The 22,085-nt window shown below is 42.8% G+C and overlaps 1 long non-coding RNA gene across 3 annotated transcripts in view; it reads left to right on the top strand.

Moving 5' to 3' along the window:
• The first annotated feature begins 353 nt into the window (after positions 1 to 353).
• The window catches only part of LOC103166216, a 476,150-nt gene continuing 454,418 nt past the window's right edge, over positions 354 to 22,085 (top strand). For 2 of the 3 annotated variants that reach the window (XR_003756827.1, XR_003756826.1), the window contains exons 1-2: positions 781 to 862; positions 1,800 to 1,897. This is a non-coding gene — a long non-coding RNA (uncharacterized LOC103166216). Of the gene's footprint in view, positions 599 to 780; positions 863 to 1,799; positions 1,898 to 22,085 lie in introns of those variants that run through there. The other variant, XR_003756829.2, reaches the window with a different exon arrangement.

Genomic DNA, 22,085 nt, shown 5'->3' with positions numbered 1-22,085 from the left:
CTGATGACCCTGTATCTACCCCAGTGCTTACAACAGTGTTCTGCACATAGTAAGCGCTTAACAAATACCAACATTGTTAAATACTATAGAATGAAGATGCATAACTGAAATGTTTATAGGTGAATATATGTATGTATACATTGAGTGTTGGGGATTGGGGTACCTAGTGGTAGAGGCTGCTAGTGGGTTGATATGACTCGAGTTGTTGGGAATTGGAAGGGGAAGAGGGTGCTGGAGAAGGTGGGGTCTTAAAGTGGGAACAGCTGTGGTTTGGTTGATCAGGTGGGTGGGAGAGGGTTGCAGGCTAGGGAATCATCAGATAAAGGCCAAGCAGGTTGCAGTTAGGGAGTAGAGAAACGACAGAAAAGTTTCTTCTCTTCTTTTTTCCTCTACTAATGGACGGACACCAAGCCATCGATCGTGAGCTAGTTTCACCATGGAGTCTTGGGCTTTGGGCAAAGACCCTTACCTCTCCTTGGGCCTGACACCGCCGGCAATTGCTGCGGATAGAAATCGATCTCTTCTGCTCTCATTCTTCTAACTTCTCCAGCCTCAGCTGTAACACAATCTCAAAAAGACGGAGAAAAAGAAAAGTTAGGTAAGAAGAGCCACGGGGCTCGACGCCACTGAACAGCGGTGAGGATGAAACGCACGGGGTGTAAAGAAATCCAACAGCGTATTGTGGCTGCGGTTGGAAGCCCCCGGGGGCCAATTAACACCTTCTTGTAGGGATTAGCCATTCTGGTGGTTGCAGCTGAGGGCCTTTAAATAGGGCGGTTGGGAGGGGTCAAAGGGCCATTGCCCGCTTGGAGGAGCACGGGGGAGATGAAAGAGCTGTCTTTTTGTCCTAGTAGGCGCTGAGGTAAAGTGGGGATAATAACTATGGCATTTGTTATGCGGTTACTTTGTGCTAGGCCCTGTTCTAAACTCTGGATGAGGAGGTGACCGATTTCCTTTTTCTTTCCCCCGTCCTTTTTCCTTTCTCCCCCACTTTTTCCCGCCGCCCCCCCTCCTTTTTCCCCGTCCCCCCCCCTCCTTTTTTCCCCCTCCCCCCGTCCTCCCCCCACCTCCCTACTCCCCCCCCCTTTTTCCCCTGGGGCACTTTGGAGGATCATGGTTAGGAAATCTGATTTCTTGGGGGGGGGCATTTGTTAAAGAATTAAATTAGTGGATTAATCAAGTTACCTGAACCCCTGACAAGGAAATATGCAGGCAGTGCTTGGGGGCCAGCTGTCTCATCACCTGGTGCTTTGTGAGGGGTCTTCCTTATGTTCCCTGGAAGGCTTCCTGAGTGGGAAGGTAGATCTTTCTTTTCACGTGTTTCTGTGGTTTGGGACTGAAAGCCAGGCTCATCATCAGAGGTGTTTGAGTGCTTACAGTGTGCAGTGAACTGTACTGAATGCTTGGAGAGTGGAGTACATGGGTCCACAATTCTTGTCTGGTCATTCCTTTCAACTCTAGGCCAGAGGGAAGGGGCCTGGTCTTAAAGTAACCCAAACTGTATTGATGAGGTGGACTATTATTTGGAAGCCTTTCACACTTGCTAACTGTTAATTCCCTTGGACTTTAGATTCCATTCTCTACAATCCCCATATCTCTCTGTGAATGCTCTTGCTCTGTCTATAATGACCACAAAAATCTGGTGTCAAGGGCATAAGGGTAATTGACCTAGTTCTCCGAAGTGAAGGTTGTGTTGCTGGCTTTTGAATTCAGAGGTCTGTTGTGCATCTTCATTAAGAAGCACACAATCACTGCATGTTTGATATTTATTTAAGAAACAAATAATTATTTGTTTATAGGACTTAACTAGTTGCAAGAGACCTCCTTTTACAACCCTCTTCGTGTGCTCTGCTGTATTTCCTGCCTGCTCCTGGAATTCTCCTAACTCCTCCTAAAGGTAAATTATCCTCTCAACATCTTTCACTTTATAATGTTTGCTATATAAAAAGAGTAATAGTGCCTTCTTTATTTGGTATTTCAGGAAGTGAAACAGTGGCAATTAGTCTTTCAGCAGCCTTTAAATTGTGATCTGCTTAAAGAATATTGTTTTTACACTGTCTTCTCTTGATGTCATTTCTTGTTTACTTCTGGGGCTCCAGAATTGTTTTCATATTCCTTGATTTCAGTTTTCTGAGACTTGATAGTTTTCTCAATCATTCAAACTTTCTGTTCTCATTTTCAATTTTTTCTGTAGCTCTTCCACTTTTCAACTTAGCCTAATACAATCTTGGTATCACTTCCTTCATTTCCCAGTAATTTTCATTATTCTAGAAATTTAGGGAAACTCCGACTGTCACACCCTGCTTCTCTCTGTTGTGCTGTCTCCAGTCAACAATTCTCTCCTGAACATTGGTTTCATGTCCAGATTGGTTGGAAATCCAGTTCTGAATTTCCTCCCAAATAACTCTACCAGTGACCATTCACTGCCAAAATAATGGTTTGGTAACTTAATAAACAGTGGTTTTCCCTCTTCACCCCCGCCCCCCACCGCCCCTTCCCCAATCCTTTCCCTAATTCCTTTCGTTAAGGGAATCTTGGTCTAGATGCAGACAAACAGTAGAGAATCCTCTTGCATTTCTTCCTCTGTAATTGTAGGGGAAACCAGGAAGTGGCACTTTCCAGATCCTTATATAAAATATATTTTAATGGTATGTGCCAAACACGGTTCTAAGTGCTGGGATAGGTTCAAGTTACTTAGGTCAGTCACAGTTCTTTTCCTGTGTGGGGCTCACAATATAAGTAAGAGGGTTTTTGTTGTTTTTTTGCCTCCCAAAAGACTCCTATTGTCTTCTTCCCGGGTTGACCCCGAAGATGGGCCATTAGAATGTAAGCTATAGGGGCAGAGACTGCATACATCCTAGTTCTTGCACTTCTAAATTCCCAGCACCCTAAATCTTAACCCATCAGTCATCTCTAGCACCCTTAAACTTTATACCCATCATCATCTTTGTGTATTTTATTGTACCTCATATTTGTAAGCACATTTATATTTACCTCCCGGTTAGCTCCCTGTGGGCAAGAAAACACGGCACTTTGTTTTTTACTTTGCAAGTCAATAGTACTTAGAGGGAGCTTCATCTATTTAGAACACCACACTGAGATACTAAAGTTAGTATCAATCAGTGGTTTTATTGAGCATTTGCTATTTGCACCACATTGTATTAAGCACGTGGGAGAGTGTAATAATAATGTTGGTATTTGTTAAGTGCTTACTATGTGTCGAGCACTGTTCTAAGTGCTGGGGTAGACATAGGGGAATCAGGTTGTCCCACGTGGGGCTCACAGTCTTAATCCCCATTTTACAGATGAGAGAACTGAGGCACAGAGAAGTGAAGTGACTTGCCCAAAGTCACACAGCCAACAAGTGGCAGAGCTGGGATTCGAACTCATGAGCCCTGACTCCAAAGCCCATGCTCTTTCCACTGAGCCACACTGCTTCTCGTAGTAACTCTGTACTACAACAGAGTTAGGCACAGTCCCTGCCCTCAAGGAATTTGCAATCTGGTGGGGAAGAGGTGGGAGTAGACACACTACAGGGGGAAGCAATGGTGTTTAAAGATGTGTTCATAAGTGCCTTGTCAGGGACTACTACTAAAAATAATCATATTAAGCACTTCACTGTACTAAGCACTTGGGAAAGTACAGTATAGCAGATATGATACACACATTCCCTGCCCATAAAGAGTTTCCAGTCTATAGGGGGAGACAGACTTGAAAATTGCATATATGTTTGTATATATTCACCACAGGGCTGAGGCTGGGGTAAATGGAGTAGCAATCCAATATAAGGGTGATGCAAAAGGGAGAGGGAGTAGGGGAAATGAAGGAGCCCCCCTACTCCACTGCACTTCCACATATGAACTCTCCATCAACTTGCCCCCTCCTAAATCACCTCCCTTCTCTCTGCCTCCAGCCCAGCCTACACACTCCACTCTGCCGCTAACCTCCTCATTGTGCCTTGTTCTCACCTGTCCTGCCGTCGACCCCTGGCCCACGTCCTACCACTGACCTGAAATGCCCTCCCTCCTCACATCCGCCAAACTAGCTCACTTCCCCCCTTCAAAGCCCTACTGAAAGCTCACCTCCTCCATGAGACCTTCCCAGACTGAGCCCCCCTTTTCTTCTCCTCCTCCTCCTCATTGCCCCTACTCTCTCCCTCTGCTCTATCCCCCTCCCTGCCCCACAGCACTTGTGTATATATGCATATTTGTTATTCTATTAATGATGTGCATAACTATATAATTCTCTTTATTTTGTTGCTACTGATGTCTGTCTACTTGTTGTCTCCCCCCTTCTAGACTGTGAGCCTATTGGGTAGGGATTGTCTCTATCTGTTGCTGAATTGTACTTTCCAAGTGTTTAGTACAGAGCTCTGCACACAGTAAGTGCTCAAATACAATTAAATGAATTAATATAGGGACTCTGCAAGTAGTCAGTTCCCCTATAGTGCTACTGCATTATACCTGATACTGCATTAAACCCAGATTTAAGGGAAGAAGCAGCATGATAGTATTCACTCCTTGATCAACCCCAGGTGAATGTTGACAAGTTTGTTCCAACAACAATTTATCAATAGCACTCGACCCCAATTGTTTACTGAAAACATATGGGAGAAGTGACTATTCTATAAGCACCACAGCATTGTGGAGTGCAAATGGGCCTGGGGGGACTGGCTGGGCTCTAATCATAGCTCTGCCTCTCACCTGCTGAGTGACCTTGGGCAAATCAGTTCATTTCTATTCCCTCCATCTGTAAAATAGGGATTATCTGTTTTCCCTACCCCTTATATTGAATCCGATGTGAGACAGGTGTTTTGTCTGACCTGATCACCTTGAATCTATCCTAGAGCTTAGCACATAGGAAGCGTTTAACAAATCACTATTATTATTATTTGGTGTTAATGGTGGACTGTGCAAAGATGGCTAAAGATTGTTAGTGTTATTAACTAACGTCTAAAAATCAAATTTGTTCTCATCCATTCATTTTTTAAAATTAAAATTAATACCTGATAGTAGCTGGCTCCCTCAGGGAGAAGAGCAGGCTTTAAATCCCATGTGCTACTGCCTTAGTGGAGTTTAAAGATACCACTTCCACTGAGTTGAGACTGCTTTTGTTCCAGTAAAATGTGCATCACCAAATTTAAATGAAACAGAGCCTGACATAAAGTCCACTTGATCTGAATGAATTCCTTTTGAAGTGACTTTATTAAGCCCATTAGTGATTCATTTAGTAGCACTTTTGTCCTAGAGAAATGGACATCCAAAAACATAGCTCAAAAAGGAGTGAACTTTTTTTTTTTTCTTGAAGTGCACCAAATATTTTGGGGGGGGGAGGAATCCATTAAAAGTGAAAGACTCTACTGCAAAAGCATGTATTCTCTCACCAACTCCAAAAGTGCTGGCAAGGATTTTTATCCTTATTAATCTACTAGAACCTAACCTGCTCAGTGGAGGAAATGGGGTGGGCAATGAATTCAAGAGAATCGGATCAAGGATTTATCTGCCCTGTCCTCTGTGGGTTATTTGTAGTGCCTACTGGAATTGATGACTCTTTCCCTCCGTAGACTTGTAACTTCCTTTTAGGCTTCAGTCAGACTGTGGGTTGAACAGAACAGTTGTGGAAGGAAAAGCAATATTAGAGTAATTTCCATTTCCCCAGTGAACTTGAAATTGCAGACCAAGGCATGGTGTCTTTACATATCATCTGAAATAGCAATCAGTATTATTTATAAGCACACAAGCAGGTGCCTTGTTAGAGCAGAGCATAAGGATAACACCTAGTTTACATCTCAACATAGTAAGGATTTCATTTCCATTTATTTAGGTGCTGAGGGGAATGATTATTTTACAGTTAGGGTTAACAGGTAAGGTCCCTCAGGGCAGAGGACACATTAGTTTGTATTGTATTCTCCCAAGCTCTTACTTCAATTCACTGTGCCTAGTGAATGCTCAGTAAATAGCATGGCTGTTATTAGGTGTCAACATGTAGAGTGAAATCCAGTGTTCTGGACCCAGGAAAGGTTAAATAGGTCACTTATGACTTTTAAAAATAGATCAAAGACCTAATGGCACCAAATTATTTTCCTTCTTCCCCACCTCTTACCCTTGGGAGTAAATGTGTGGGGTTTTCTCTTGGGGGTGGTGGTGGAAGGAAGTGGTTGCTCCCACAATTTCCACTAACAGGGAGGGGCCCCCACAGAGTAATCCTGGAATGCTGCTCTTGAGTGAGTGTACACAACTGGAAAATACTTGTCTTGCACAGCACTCTTGCTGTGTTCCTACTACTTACTAACTGCTATTCCTCTGCAAATGGATGTAGCTGAACAGTCCAGTGTGTAACTGTAGTTCTTTCCTTGCTGCCTCTGAGTCAAATGTTTATTAGCAAACTCATGATATACAGATCCCAAAATGATTTGATTTTTTTTGGCAGATTCTATAGCCATTTTAATCAATGACATTTGAAGCACTTGGGAGAGTACACCAGAAGCAACAACCATGTTGTCTGCTCTCAAGATGCTTACAATCTAACGATGGAGGCACACACAAATTATTTAGTGGGAGCAGGAGGAAGTAGCATAAATATAATTTGAATAATTGAATATAAAATTATACATAAGTGTGAGTGGTAGGTGCCAGACCAACATGACTCTTGATGGAGTTACCTCTTCCACCTTGACTTTTCAACGTTTTGACTCAAAATGGAGCTGGCCAACACTTACTGGTATGTGCCAGGTGGCTAACACTACTTCCAGACTCTTGCAGTTGAGTGGGGTTATGTTGAGTGTTTTGTGTACAGAACCTTGGTTCTGTGAGCACCTGATCTCTTCAGAAGCAAAATCTGCCCATTATGTTTGAATAAAATTCCATATCCATAGTACATTCCATTCCATAGTACACACTGAATCCAAGGGCCACTCATTCCAAAGATGCAAAATAAAAATAATTGACTCTAGTAGCCTTCTGTGATTTTTTTTTTTCTTTTTCATTCTACTACATTCAGGAAGTGACATTCATTATTACAGCTGAATGAGTTTTAGCACAACTTGATCCTATCTAGGATTTGGAGAAGTAAACACCGGAAGATCATCTTTCTTCTGAACCAGAGCTATTTACAGGGCCTGTATATTGAGATACAGATAAGAGTTCTAAGACAGACAGTAACATGCCCCCATCCAAGAAATCCTTAATGAAGGCTTGGCAAGACCAGGGACCACAATATATGCTCATTAGTAAGTGGAAAGAGAAACTTTCTCTTCTTCCTTCTTATAAAACCACAGTGATGAGAGGGATTTGCTTGGTGCCTCCACTACCACCTACTTTCTTTCCCATGGGAAAGTCAGGTTTTCTGGGTTGTTAAATGGCTTATGATATTGGTATATATTTATATATTGGATTTCTTTGCAGGCAACTGGCTCTCCCTGCTGTGTGGAGACAAAAAAAGCAAGCTGCCATATTTCCATGATGGGATTTCCTCTGTAGACTTATATGTGGTCAGGGATGGGTGAAGGGTAAATATCTCCCACACTGGGTACAACCTTTGCAGTTAGTAGAAATGATGTTTATTAAACCATTTCAATTTGCAGTGAGCTTTCCTAAGAGCTGGAGAAAGATACAAGACCAGTGACTCAGATCCTACCTGTGGCCGACAGGGGAAGAAAAGAAAGAATGGGAAAAGCTCAGCAAATTCAGGGACCAGAGAAACTATTGGTGAGGGAGAAGTAATCCCTGGGCTCCTTGCTGTCTGACTTAAGTCATTTCAATCTCCCTAATGGTCTAACTCTTATAGGGGCTTCCACCAATTGGTGTGATTCAGCAGGATTTAGTCTTAAGCCCTGATGGTGGGGTATTTTGGGGTCACATGTTCCACCCCAGGAGGGGCATGAGCTTTGGGGAAGTATCGTAACCCAGTGGAAAGAGCAGAGGACTGGGAGTTGAAAACCTGGGGCCTAGTCCCAGTTCTATCCTTGGCCTGTGTGACTTTAGATAGGTCACTTTTAACCTTCCTGGGTCTGTTTCTCCCTCTTTTTAAAATGGGGATAAGTGGGACAGATCATGGACTGATTTGATTCTTATCAACCTCAGTGCTTAAGTGCATGCCATAACAATTATTTTAGGGCCATAGAATATAGCTATTCTTCCACTTGTTTACTGCTGTTGTCAGCCTGCTGTTCCCCACTGGATCATCCTGCTCTTAATGCAGCAGCAGGGAGGTCTTCTGGTTGCTGGCCACTTTAGAGTTCTGGGGCCCACAAGAACCCAGATAGGGGGAGGAAGGACAGACAAGACTGGCTCTGGCTGGGAGAGCACATTGTATATGAGCTCTTTCAGAAAGGGAGAATGGAGGTCTTTTTCCAGAACATCACTGATTGATCTGCACACCCTCACTGAGTCGTTGGGGGGAGAGGGGGTCCCAGCTGCTAGATTGCAAATGGTAAGAGTGGAAGTAGGCAAAGAACTTGACTAGATCTGAGTAAGAGTGGGGTGTTCCTTTAGACTGGATCAAATCAAAGCCGAGCAGTAGGTGTGCAGTCATCTGGGCCCATCCCAAAAGCCAATCTGGGATCAGCAGTAGCTTTTTGAGAACCTCTGACTTTACCAGAGAGTTTCAGAAATCTGAAGGAGGTAAAGTGATCCTTTTGGTTTGAAGATGGTGTCCTGACCGTGAGATTGGATCATTCTGAATGTGAATGTTGACAGAGAAACATGCATTAAAACTACTAATGGAATTATCTTCTTGGTAGAGGAACTCTTGTTTTGCATTTCCAGAAAGATGGTCAGATTCCATCAGTCATCCTGGATAAACTAGCTCACAACAGCATGTGCTCATGATTATAAGAATGAAGTGAATTCAGATTCATAGTATTTATTGAACAACTTATGAATGCAGAATCTAGTTTGAGAACACACAAGTTCAAGAAACAATTTGTATCCTCAAGGAGGTTGCAATCAAGTCAAATTACAGATCAAAGTAGATTTATGTCTTGGATAATACATATCATTTCTGTACACAGCACTTATGTTCTATTGTGCATTTCAGTTTATCTTGCTCTGCTCATAAATACTTATGCCTGTCTCTCCCATTAAAGTGTAAGCTCCTTGTGTCCAGAGAATGTCATTTTTCTCTTATACTTCCCTTAAACACTTTGATACTCCTCCCGGCCCCACAGCACTTAATGTAAATAGCCTTATTCTCTTCTATTTTCCCTATCTGTAAGTCATTTTAATGTATGTCTCCCCCTGTAGACTGTAAGCACCTGATGGGCAGATTTGTCTACCAACCATTTTGTATTTTACGTTGCTGAGCATTATTAGAACAATGCTCTGCACAAAATGCTTAATGCCATCGATTTTAATATAGTACACTGCACCTGTTTGACACTCTTAATGCTACCTATTGCTTTTAGAGCAAATCATCAAGAGACATTTCAGGCAGGGCAAAGGGGTTCCTTCCTGAACCATTAAAGCATAGTAACTGGGCTGAAGGAAAGATAAAGCAGGTGAGTGCAAATTGAACAAAACTAAAAGATGCCTTTGCAGTTAATTCTAATGGATAAAGTACATGTGTGATGTGTTTAATGTGGTGCCAGCTGTCACACGTCACACTTGGACACTAGCTTCAATCCTTTGCCATGTTATGAATAGAATAGCTAGTAATTGTTGCTGCACTGTTTTGTTGATTATTACAGTGAATAAACACTTAGCTGAGACCAGAGATGAAGGAACCAGTCAGAACTAGCAGGTTTTTTTTTTGTTCTCTCCTTCCCTTCATGAGAGCATTGCCTAGGCATCACTTCTCTTCTCTCCCTCTCCCCCCCCCAACCCCACTAAGCACTGTGTCCCCCTTTGTAGGAGGCAAAAGAGACTGAATCTGCTCATACCCCCATTAGGGCCTCAGTGATGCACTGGCTATTCTTACAATGACAGCTTGTCCATCCAGGTTTGGATGGTTAACAGAACTGGCAGTCTTCCATTTTACAAATCCGTAGTGATAATGGGGGTACATTCAGTTCTCCTACAACACCAGAGTTACATCTTTGCCACCACAGTATACTACCTGTGTCTATCAGAAGAAAGTTGGGCACACAGGCTGATGACACAGTTGTGCTGTATCCCAGGCAAATGCTGGTTTTGGGAAGACCATTTCCTGATTCTGCCATTGCATTCTACCCTCAGTGTGCAGTAAAAGCATGTGCCCTGGTATATCAGTTGCACTTGGCTCCTCTAGTGCCAACCTTCTCACTCTGCGTTTGTCTCGCTTCATTTGCAACCCCTGGCCCACAACCTGTCTCTGTCCTCCCTTCTCACATCTGACTGACAATTATTTTCCCCCCTTCAAAGCCTTATTGAAGGCACATCTCCTACAAGAGACTTTCCCAGACTAGGCCCGCCCCCTTTCCTCTTCTCCCACTCCCTTCTGCATTGCCCTAACTTGGGTCCTTTGTTCTCCTCTCTCCCTCGCCCTTCTCTTTCTCTGCCCCCCCCCAAGCACTTATGTACATATATGTAATTTATATTGATGCCTTTCCCCCCGCCCCCACCTGTCCCCCTAGACTGTAAGTTCACTGTGGGCAGGGAATGTCTGTTGGATTCTGCTTTCCCAAGTGCTTAGTACAGTGCTGTGCACACCGTAAGGGCTCATATATTGAATAAATAAATAGTATTTGTTGAGCACTTTGTGCAGAGCACTGTACTAAGTGCTTGGGAGAATATAAAACAAATACCGAAGCGATAGATATCTGAGTGTATTTGGGAGGGGGGAATTTAGGAAAATCCCAGTGTGCCAGATATATAATACATGTTCCTAAAAACTACCTGAAGTTGTTTTAGCCTGACAAGTGAATACCTATTTCTTACGGAGAGAAGAACTGCACTAACCTTCCCTTCTTTTCTTTAACACATGACCCTTAAAGACAGCAAAACCCTGTTTAGGTAGTGTTCATGTTGTGACATAAATTTACAAAAGCCAGGAAATTCAGTTATTGCTGACAGTGCTTTTAACGCCCATTTCCATTTGCTTTCACTGCAATGTGAATTCAGGACTGTCTCACCCTTAATTTAAAATTTCCTGCCTTTTGTCATTTTTTCTTTTTTTCCCCCAGTTTTCATTCTGTTTAAACAGATGAAAGTGAATATTGATATTGGTTAGGTAGTCTTTGGCAGCCATTTTCTAGGGCAAAATTAATACAAAGCACTTTGGAGTGGAAAAGGTAAACTATATTAGAAAATGCAAATGTGCATGTGGGATCTGGCCAGAAGGTCACGTATAATTAATGATCTTTTGTGTCCTGCTTATTAAGAGGGTCAATTCAATAAAAAACACTCTGCTTCCTCTTGTGCTCTGATGGATACTCTTATCAGGAACAAGGCTGTTATTGTATGTGTTCCCTTACTGATTTAACAGCAGAGAGATTACTATCAAAAGAACTGAGGGGGAGAAACTCTTTAAAGACCATTTTAAAACGCACACATATTTATTGGAACATTTACAGAAAAAGGGTTCTCTGTTTATCTTCACTTTGATGCAATATTGGTGGAGTGGAAGAATCTTTTGATGACTTAGGGTATTGCTAGCTAAGTTTCATGTAGAGGTATATGAGCTTAAGCATTCTATACCCACTAAATTTCAGGAGTGTTATGGATATAAACTTACACACTTAAATGAGAATGTACATCATCAGTCCACTATTCCATATCTTAGATATTAGAGATTTTTATAGGAGAGGGAAAAGAAACAGACTTCTTACAGGGTTTCACTCTGGGACTATCCTCTTTCACTATAATTGCAGGCTCTTCCATGAGAATGAAAAAGAATCCAAGAAACAATTCACAGAAACACCCAGCAAGAATTAAAGGGGAGAAAAGGCTCTTTATCACTCAAGACACTTTCAAAAACAAAGTTTCTTAAGTTTTGGGTGTGAATGCCAAACCTTGGAGGGGATCCATTGTTGTATGAGCCGGGTCAATTGGGCAATGATATCTCCTCTGCTGCAACTATCTGATATTGCAGAGCCATGGTTTGAGGGTACTCTTTGGGCCAAGGCAAAACACTGCAAAATAGCAGTGGATTTTTTCCCTTCTTCTGTTTAATGGGCCTTCAGCAGTAACCAGGTAAGTTTCCAAAACAAGTATTCTTCTGAGCTTCTGGTATGTGCCTCCACTCACTGGGGAGCTAGGGTTGAGTTTTGAGGAACTATTCTGTGACCCACAAAATGTTTCCAGGGCTGACCCCCACCTTCCTCCCCATTTACCTTCCCCCCACACCTTTCCTAGCCAAAGCCATCAAAAAAACCTAAAAATAACAGCAACAAAAAAAACTGTTCCTCTTATCCCTAGGCCAAAGCAATACCAGTGTCAGTGTGTAGGAAATATACACTTAGTTCTTCCCCCTAGTACAGATTCCCATGGAAACTAAACAAGAGGCAGAGAAAAACAAGGTCTGAGTATGTTAAACTGGCATCCGGTGATCGTTCTGCAAATTATTTATGGTTGGCCAGATTTCAGACTTATGAATCCTGGCCACCAATTTACAGTTTGACTTCCCTTTTCCTTTGCTCTTGTGGAAGATGGGGCTTCTGTAAATGAAATATGGTATAATTATCTGCTCCAAAAAATACTTCTGGGATAACTCAACCAAACAATGAAGTAAGGGACAAGCCTGGGTTTACAGTACCACCTCTATTTTTTTTCTCATCCTCCCCCATAGTCATCCTTTTTTTATCCACCTTTCAACCCCTTCTCTCTTCTTAATGCCCACACCTATCTTTTCATTCGTCTTCTTTCCCAAGAGTCAGTACCTGCAGTGCCACCTATATAACCACCTTCTCCCTCCAAAACACCCTCTGATCTCTCATCTACCCATCTTTTCTTTCCCACAATAGCACGGTAGTGCCTATAATTACATATATATATTTTTTGAGGGCTCCTCTTGACCAAATGTTCTCATTGATTTTGGTGTGTGGGCTCAGATTTATGTGTAGACTTGTGTGTACGCCCATTTGGAGGGCTGAGTGTCTATGGGTCTGAGTGGATGAATTCATGTGTGCATCTCTGAATATTTGATGGCTTGTAGGGTCCTCTTCTCTCTCTCTTCCTTGACGGGGATGGCAGAGGTCTTTATGCTCTTCTCCAATATCAGGAGAGAGAGCCAAACTGGTTGATTAGAGGAGTGATCCAGTCATCTCAAAGTGGGTAATGATTATCTAGTAACACCTAATCTATTCCTTCAGAGAAGCACAGGGCAGAAGTGTTCTGAATGATTCAGCCAGAGATTGAACGGAAGAGAGGTGTGCAGGAGTGGTGGAAGTGTAGTGGCAGCTCTCGGAAGTTGGTTGAGGCTGTCAGGAGTTTACTTTAAACGCTTGTCAGTGTCAGACTGTAAACTCTTTGAGGGCAGGAACCTTGTGTCTTCTTTGTACTATTCTGAGTAATTTATACTATGCTCTGTACAATTGGTGCTCCACACATCGGGTTGATTGACCTGTAAGGTGGTCAGCAGAGCTACAGGAGAAGGGTTTAACTTCATCACTTAATAATATTGATAATAGTAATGATATTAAGTGCTGACTGTTGACAGTCACTCTATTGAGTACTGGGGTGGATACAAGGAAATCGAGATGGACACAGTCCCTGTCCAATTTGGGGCTCACAGTCTTAATTCCCATTTTACAGATGAGGTAACTGAGTCAGAGAAGTGAGGTGACTCACCCAAGGTGTCACAGCAGACAAATGATGGATCAGGAATTCAAACCCAAGACTTTCTGACTCACAGGCCCTTGCTTTATCCACTATGCCGTGATGCTTCTCCACTGAATGGGGGACTAGTGGGATTACTGGTAAGCAAACACTGTGGAGTCTAACAAAATATGAAAGAAGCTTCCTTCAGGCCTAGTGTCTTGTTTCCCAGGCATATGGGCTAGTACTTATGTTTCGTGACTTCTGGTGGGTAAATCTGCCCTAACACATGGTGCAAAACCTGATGAGCGCTGTTTCTGTTGGCTGTGAGCCCTGAGTGACTACTCAAACAATTACACGCCTCATGACCTAGAACTTTATTATCTGGTGCAGTTGGGTGGACATGGCAGATTTTGATGTGCTCATTTTGCACAGGCTTAGCTTCTCATTTCCAGGCACCTCAGTGCATTTTAGACTGACAGGGGGTTTCAGTAAGTGTATATTGTATACTTTTAGGAAGTGAGCTTTGCTCCCCAGCCCTGACCCATTATTCCTGTCAGGTCTTAAAGCTTTGCATGAAGATCCCCTGGAGGAGGGTTTTGTCCTATGAATGCAGACATCCTTCTCCATTGTGTGGAAATTTGGCAGGGCAGCAAGCCGACACAGGTCCTGACACCCCTCCCCACTCTCAGCTGAAGCAACTGGGCTGGGGAAGGCAGACACAGAAATTATCATTGTGGCTTGTAGGCTTCCCTACTGGAGGGAGCACCAGTGTTTGTTGTTGTTTGGATGCGAAGCTTCCCCACCCCCTCCTCCTCTCCCATTCTTGACTTTTTCCCTAGGATCCTTCCCTGAAGGACAAACGAGGAGTTCCCAAATCAAGGGGCCGCCCCATAGAATGGAGTCACAATTGAGTGAGTGACAGAATTTGCCTCTCCCAGAAGCAGCTAAAGCTAGCCTCTTTGGCATGTTGGAACATGGGCCATTGGGTTGAGTATTAAGTTGGTTGAGTATTAAATGTGATTTTACCTGGTTAATATATTTATTGTTATTTCTCTGTGAGTATGGGGTCTGTGTGAGGGGTAGGGAGGATCTTGTTTTATATCCTCAACTTCCTGTTCAGCATTTTTGGCCCCAGAAGCACTTGAGTATTTACAAACCACCACCCCTAGCTCTTTTATACATATATTTATATACTCTTGAGCAGGGTGGTCCAATGCGAAGAACACAGGCCTTGGAGTCAGAGGACATGGGTTCTAATCCCAGCTCCATCATCTGCAAGCTGTGAGACTTTACAAGTCATTTAAATTATTTGTGCCTCAGTTTACTCATCTGTAAAATGGAGATTTGATACCTGTTCTCCCCTCTTCTTAGACTGCAAGCCCCATGTGGGTCTTTAAAGTCCTACATGGGGCTTTTTTGAATACCCCCAGTTACAACCTAAAATGTGCAAGTTGTATTCTTGCAGAATCCTGTATTAGGGAAATTTATTCTACCACCAAGGTGTTCTGTATCCGAATCAATCTATGTGAGCGCTTACTGTGTGGAGAGCACTGTACTAAGCACTCGGGAGTGTACAGTACAGCAGAATTGGTAGACACATTCCTTTCCCAAAGGGAGCTCAAAGTCTAGAGGCAAGTGTTGTTGGATGGATGAACGTCCCTTTTATTCCCTAGCAACAACTTCTACCCGAAAGGCATAGGTATAAATAGGGTTTCAATTCAGGTGTCAATCTCTGCATTAATGTTTCTGTGTGAAGGCTAATCTTCAGTGGAGAATGTGTCACTTCGAGACACAAGTCTCAAATTTCAAACTGTTATTTTTTTCTGTTGTTTGTGGCCTGAGTGTAGGTGAGAAGCAGCCCCTCTAGTACTTTGTGAAACAGTGCAGCCCCATGGAAGGGTTGGGTGGTGAAACCCTCTCTTAGTGGGACAGGGGGCAGTGTGTTCTTACTTTGTTTTTTTCAGGAAATCATTGTTTGTTCCAAAAGGTCATTAGGTCCATTAAACAGCACTGACACGTTCAATTCCAGGCTTTCATTACTTCTTGATTGCAAGTACAGTTGTTTTTGGTGTTCAAGGTCTACAAAAACTGTTTGATATCCCAGCCATTTAAAAATCCTCATTAATTTTGTTCCCTTTATTAAAGGATCTACTTTTGGGGTCCAGTCATAAATATCAACAATTAAGCTAGTAGTTTTGCTGGCAAATTGTGGAGAATGCCATAAACTTCTTCAGTGTAAACTGGAATATGTTTTACTAAAAATGAGGGACACTAACTTTGGTATGCCATCATAAAATTATTCAAATTCCTTTAATTGAAGATGACTTGTAAATTATCTCCATTTCATTATTTACCTATTTGAAATTTTCACGGAGGGCAGCAGAGCAATGACTCAGGACTTTGGAATTCCCTTTTTGGCTTTTGCTGAGGCTGGCGGTAGCCCTTTCCTGTTGATCCTGTGGAATTAGCTGAGGCAAGTCCTGTTGAAGTCAGCAGTAGTCCCCAGCCCCACAGACTAGCTGAAATTTTGGCCACTGATTGACCTGCTCCAGTACCTTTTAGCCCCACTTTTAAGCTTTACCTTCCCAGGTAGCTCCCATCCAATAGCTGCTTATAGCACTCATGTTTACACAGTTTAGCATTTATGGTCTCCTCTTATTGATTTACACTTGTTTGTTGTTCTTTCCATTCCCATCAGCAGTTTTGTTGTTTCTTCAACAATTTGGGAATGGCTTTCGTCTGTTAGTCTCCCCCTGCCCCTGTCTGCGGTCTTACTTGGTGGATGGAGCATGGACCTGGAAGCTAGGACCTGGGTTCTAATCCCCACTCTGCCACATGTCTGCTGTGTGACTTTAGGCAAGTCACCTCACTTCCCTGGGCCTCAATTACCTCATCTGTAAAATGGGTGAAAACTGTGAACCCCATTTGTGGACATATTAGTGTCCAACCTAATTAACTTGTATCTACCCCAGCGTATAGTACAGTGCTTGGCCCATAGTAAATGCTAAACAAGTACCATAATCATTATTACTCTCCCAAGTGCTTAGTTTAGGACTCTAAAGACAGTACTGCTCAGTAAAAACTGTTGCTTGAGTACCAGTGGTGTTAACTGAAACCTGATTCCCTCCCTGGTTCCTTCTTCTCCCTATTCCTTGAAGCTTAATGGAGCCAAGCTGAACACCAAGCGGTAAAGTAATGTGGCCTAGTGGATAGAGCACCAGCCTGGGCATCAGAAGGACCTGGGTTCTAATGCCAGCTGTGCCACTTGTCTGCTCTATGACCTTGGGCAAGTCACTTAACTTCCCTGGTCCTCAATTAACTTAACTGTAAAATGGGGATTAAGGCTGTGAGCCCCATGTAGGACATGGTCTATGTCCATCCTGATGAGCTTCTATCTACTTCAGTGCTCATTACAGTACCTGGCATGTACTAAGTACTTAACAGAGACCATTTAAAAAAATCCAGTTGGAGAATCTCATCATCCTGTAAGCCTCCTGACTGACAGACTGACCTATGGAAGAACCTTCCATCGCCCCGACCCCCCAGCACCCCAGGGGCAGCCCTGGAAGCTCCAGACTTTGGGGTACAGGATAGGGGGCAGTTACCTCCCTCTCTCACCTCCTTTTATTATCTCTGGCCAGAATAAGTATAATGAGAAGGTCTTGGGGGTTAACAATTGAATGTGCTAAACAACTAACTACTTTTAGACTTAGGAAAGTTCATCACATCTCTCCACTCCATCTGGTCCTGCAGTTACTCTGTCTGGGTGGCCAGCCTCACTTGTGGTATTCGTTGCGGGAAATGGCAGTGTTTGCTAGGGTGGCTGATCCTCCACTGACAAAGCAGCTCATGATCTACTGTCAGGAGGTGCTAGAGAATCCGATCAGCAATCTGACACAGGCAGTGAGAAAACCTTTCAAAAATAATCGGTTTTGTGGGGGATTCCTGCCGTGCCCATAAATCCTTCACCGTGATGAGTGGACTTGAGGACTTGCTGGTTGTTTTTTCAAGATGGGCCAGCTATTTCAGTGGAATGCATAAAGTGCATCTTTGGGAGCCGGCAGATTAAACAGTGGGAAAGTAGATAAGTGATCGGTTGTGTATCAGTTAATGACTAGCTAAGAGTTAACATTTCACAAACTGCGGCCTGGAAGCTAATGACTGGACTAGAACACAGAACTATACTGACAGTAAATGACAGGGGAGCAAGCGAGTTTATCACATACCTTTGAGCTTGGCTGGGCCCTGTTGGAAAAGAAAAGCAGGGAAAGCACTGTTAGAAGGGCCAAATAGAATATGGAGTGATAATAACATTGACCAAGGCAGTGTAAGAATAATCCTACAGCCTAATAGTACTAAGAACATGCTCAGGTTTCAAGAATGTTTAGGGTATTCACTGAAGTTCATTTTAGAATCTCAAAGCATGTTCCAAACATCACTGTGCCTGTCAGAGTAGTACTGTTTCAGCCCCTGAATGCAGAGCACTGTGCTAGGTGCTTGAAAACATAATACAAGTGAAAGAAGTTTCAAGTCTAATGGTGTGGGGATGGGAATAAGTGGTCAAAAATGACTTAACACACAAGAGTAAAAGCATTTATATATAAAGCCAATAAATAAGGTGTTTAACTGAGAAGCAGCCTGGACTAATGGAAAGAGCATGGCTCTGGGAGTCAGAGCACCTGGGTTCAAATCCTGAATCTGCCACTTGGGCAAGTCACTTCTCTGTACCTCATCTCTAAAATGGGGACTAAGACTGTGAGCCTTATGGGGCTCAGGAACTGTGTCTAACCTGATTATCTTGTATCTAACCCAGTGCTTACTACAGTGCCTGACATATTGGCTTAACAAATACCATTTAAAAAAAACAACAAAAAATCCTTCTGGGGACTCATGGCTTTAAGGGTGGGGAGGAACATGGTTTGGTGAATTTGAGAAAGGAGTCCCATGGAAGAGAGAAGACATGAGAAATAGATGAGTCCAAAATGAGGAACAGATAGGTTTGGGAGGAGCCAATAGGTTTATTCGAGATGTTATAGGGGGAGGGCAGGAACCATTCCCTGTTCTACCTTTGAAACCTTGGAGTGCTGAGTTCATGCCATTTATTCTGATGATGGATACTCGATAAATACTTTTGAGTCCTTACCCACCCTCTTAGCTATAGCTGCCACTTTAAAAATGCCCAGGGAGGGGTGTGTGTGTGAGAGAGGGAGAGAGAGAGAGAGGGAGAAATGCCTGTGCAAGATCAAGATTGTACCATAGGCACAATGTCTTAAATTGGCCCTGGATAAGTTCCTCGTAGGCAGGGAACATGTCTATAATAGCTGTTATACTCTCCCAAGCGCTTACAATACTCTGCAAATAGTAGATGCTTAATAAGTATGATTAAATACAGACCAAATTAATCCAGCTGTATTTGGTTTAGCCAATATTTCATTTTTGAGTTAATCAGTGGAAGGAATCCTTTAGAGGATGGTGGCCATTAATCTGGTTTTAAACTGGACAGTTTTGTTTTCAGCTAGTCTGTCCCCTTTCTGGGAGGTGTATAATCTTGTTTACATTTAATGTCCAATATTTCACTTTTTAAAATTCCCAGCCTCCCTTTGCCTGGGATCCTGAGGCTGACTCATGTGGTTTCACATTAGTGCTTATATTTACAGGGAATTGGGAGGGGAACTCTCAGCTTTTAGAGCAAGGGAGGGGTGAGGTGTTTCCTCCTTTCTCTCCCCCCTTTCTTCCCCCCCCCAGTGTCCCACTCTAGGTACTGTAGATTTTCACAAAGAACCTTTTTGTGTGTCCTTAAGATGTCATTACCTAACCTACATAACATCTGTAAAGGAATGTCCTATCAGCAAAGGAATGTCCGGTATTTGAGTGCCATCAGTGACCACCCTGCTTTAGCTTTCTAGCTTGGGAACTTAGGACTGTGGAATCATAAGGTCACAATGTATCTTAGAGGTCATGCGGCTTATCCTGCCTCCAGGACTCTTTCTGCCCATCCTAGCCAATGACGCAGTTGGGGCAGGGTGGATGGGACAGAAGTCTAGTGGCAAAAGCCCAGACATGGTTGTCAAGAGATCTGAGTTCTAGTCCCAATTCAGCTGTGTAGCCTTACACAAGTCACTTAAATTCTCAGGGCCTCAGCTTCTTCATCTGGAAAATGGGGATGAGAGAGATCGTGGCCCTTTTGTAGAACAGGAACTGGCTGACCTAATAACTTTGCCTACCCCTGTGCTTAGCACAAAGTAAGACTAGCAAATGCCATTCGTATTGAGCTTCTAATTTTTAAACACCTTGGAGAAATTGAGTCCAAGCCTCCTTTGGTAACTCATTCTAACACTTAATAACTCCCATTGCCCCCAAATTCTTTCTTCTACTTTAGTCTCAATCCCTCAGGCTGCTGTTTAAATAGAATTGGAAAGTTTGGAAAGTGTTTAGCTAGGAGGAGTGACATAGTGGACAGTATCTTTAAATGCTTTATGAGGGTGGATTTTATTTACTGCCCTTTGACTTTGAACATTAAGGTATTCTTAATGTAAAACAGTCTTATCCAGGCAGAAAGAAGTGGTTGTAAATGGGAATAGTTTTGAAGTGGTGAGGTGATCCTTAAGGGTTGACAGTCTGCTAGGTGAGTATTTTAAAGCTCTCACTCCCTCTGTATCTCACTCCCTCTGTATCTATGGGATTTCTCATTGAGTAGGCAGATCCAGTGTAAGAAGATGATATCCAATATCTGGCCTGAAATCTGTACAGTGGACCATATGGTGTGAATGCTGTGTACTGTGTTGTAATTTCAGAACTGTATCCAGAAATATTTGCTATTCTGAAAATACTTAAGCAGGGTGTGTTGGGGGCAAACTTGTAATTAATATCATGTATTTATTTGTATCCCTTTTTTGATAAACTCAGAATGCTGTACAGATATTAACCCAATAACCTTTGTACTTCTTTTGTGTGTTGCAAGTCCTATAATAATACTAATGATTGTGGTATTAAGTGCTTACTAGGTGCCAAATACTATCCTAAGTGGGGGATTAGATATAGGATAATCAGGTCTCACAAAATAAGAGGGAGAACGGGGATGATAATGTTGGTATTTAAGCACTAACTACTTGCAGAGCACTGTTCTAAGCGCTGGGGTAGATACAGGGGAATGAGGCTGTCCCATGTGAGCCTCACAGTCTTCATCCCCATTTTACAGATGAGGGAACTGAGGCACAGAGAAATGAAGGGACTTGCCCAAGGTCACCCAGCAAGTAAATAGTGGTGGGGTTAAGAACCCAGATCCTCTGACTCCCAGTCCCTGTGTTCTTTCCACTAGGCCACACTGCTTCTCTAGTCTTATAGTTGAATCAACTCAATTTTGCACATTAGGTAAGTGGAACGAAGGTACAGGAGAGCTTCTCTGGCTGAGAAAATCAGTGAAAGGGTCAGGACTAGAAACCTGGATGGTTGCTCCCCCACTTTTTTGGTGAAATCTTTCTTTGGTTTAGCTTCAAAGACCAGAGGTCTTGTTTTCAAAATAACCCCCGTCACCCTTAAATACTAACTCTTCTGTACACCTCTGGATTTCCACGCCTTGCCTGTCACAGCCAAATTGATCTCCTATCTGATTGCAGCTGTCATGGGCCAAAGCACATTTTTCCATGAATGTTTTGCCAGTTGGAGCATTTGGACTCAGGATGGCTGAGTAGTCAGAAAGTCATATGTGACTAGCCCCTTTGTACTGAGTAGAGAGAGAGAGTGTGAGTGAGTGTACCAGGAGGGGGAATTTTGTGGTAGCAGCAGCAGAATAATCCTAATAATTCCAAAATAGCACCCCTGGCTGGAGGTGATAAATTTGGCATCTTGCGGGGGAAAAAGTGTGACTTTGGGATCTGTGAATGACCCCTGAAAGTACAGTTTGTTGACATTTTTCTCCAATTCTGGGCTGGCTCAGACCATATAAATTCAACTGCCAAGCAACTGTGCTTGTGTCAAATTGGAGAGCGCTTTGTGATGATGAACTAGGATACTTGAATCAAACTAATGTATTTTGGGCTTTTGCTTATGTCAGAATTTGACCACATTTCTGTACAACTGAGAGATGCAAGTTCTTTCATTATTTGGATTCCTAATGGAATAAGTGTGCATGTGGAAGGAGCAGAGTATATTTCATTGTATTTCACTTCAAGGGATTGGTATGCTTGTAGCATGTATGAGATGTGACAACTATAAAACAGTTTCCTTAAATTCTATTCAAGTGTATACTCCCTGAGGGATTGTCTTTTCTCTCAATAGTATTGAGCCCTTATTTTACACAGAATACTGAACTAAGTGCTTGAGAAAGTACAGTAGAGTTAGTAGACATTCTTTTTAATTATCTATTGTGGCTTTTTTTTAGGTACAAAGTGTTGCTCCCTTTGGCCAAGTGCC

The sequence above is a fragment of the Ornithorhynchus anatinus genome, chromosome 1, assembly GCF_004115215.2.
Source record: "Ornithorhynchus anatinus isolate Pmale09 chromosome 1, mOrnAna1.pri.v4, whole genome shotgun sequence".
NCBI classification, from domain to species: Eukaryota; Metazoa; Chordata; class Mammalia; order Monotremata; family Ornithorhynchidae; genus Ornithorhynchus; species Ornithorhynchus anatinus.
Note: the sequence above shows the minus strand (reverse complement) of the source record. Positions and strands in the feature narration are given on the sequence as shown.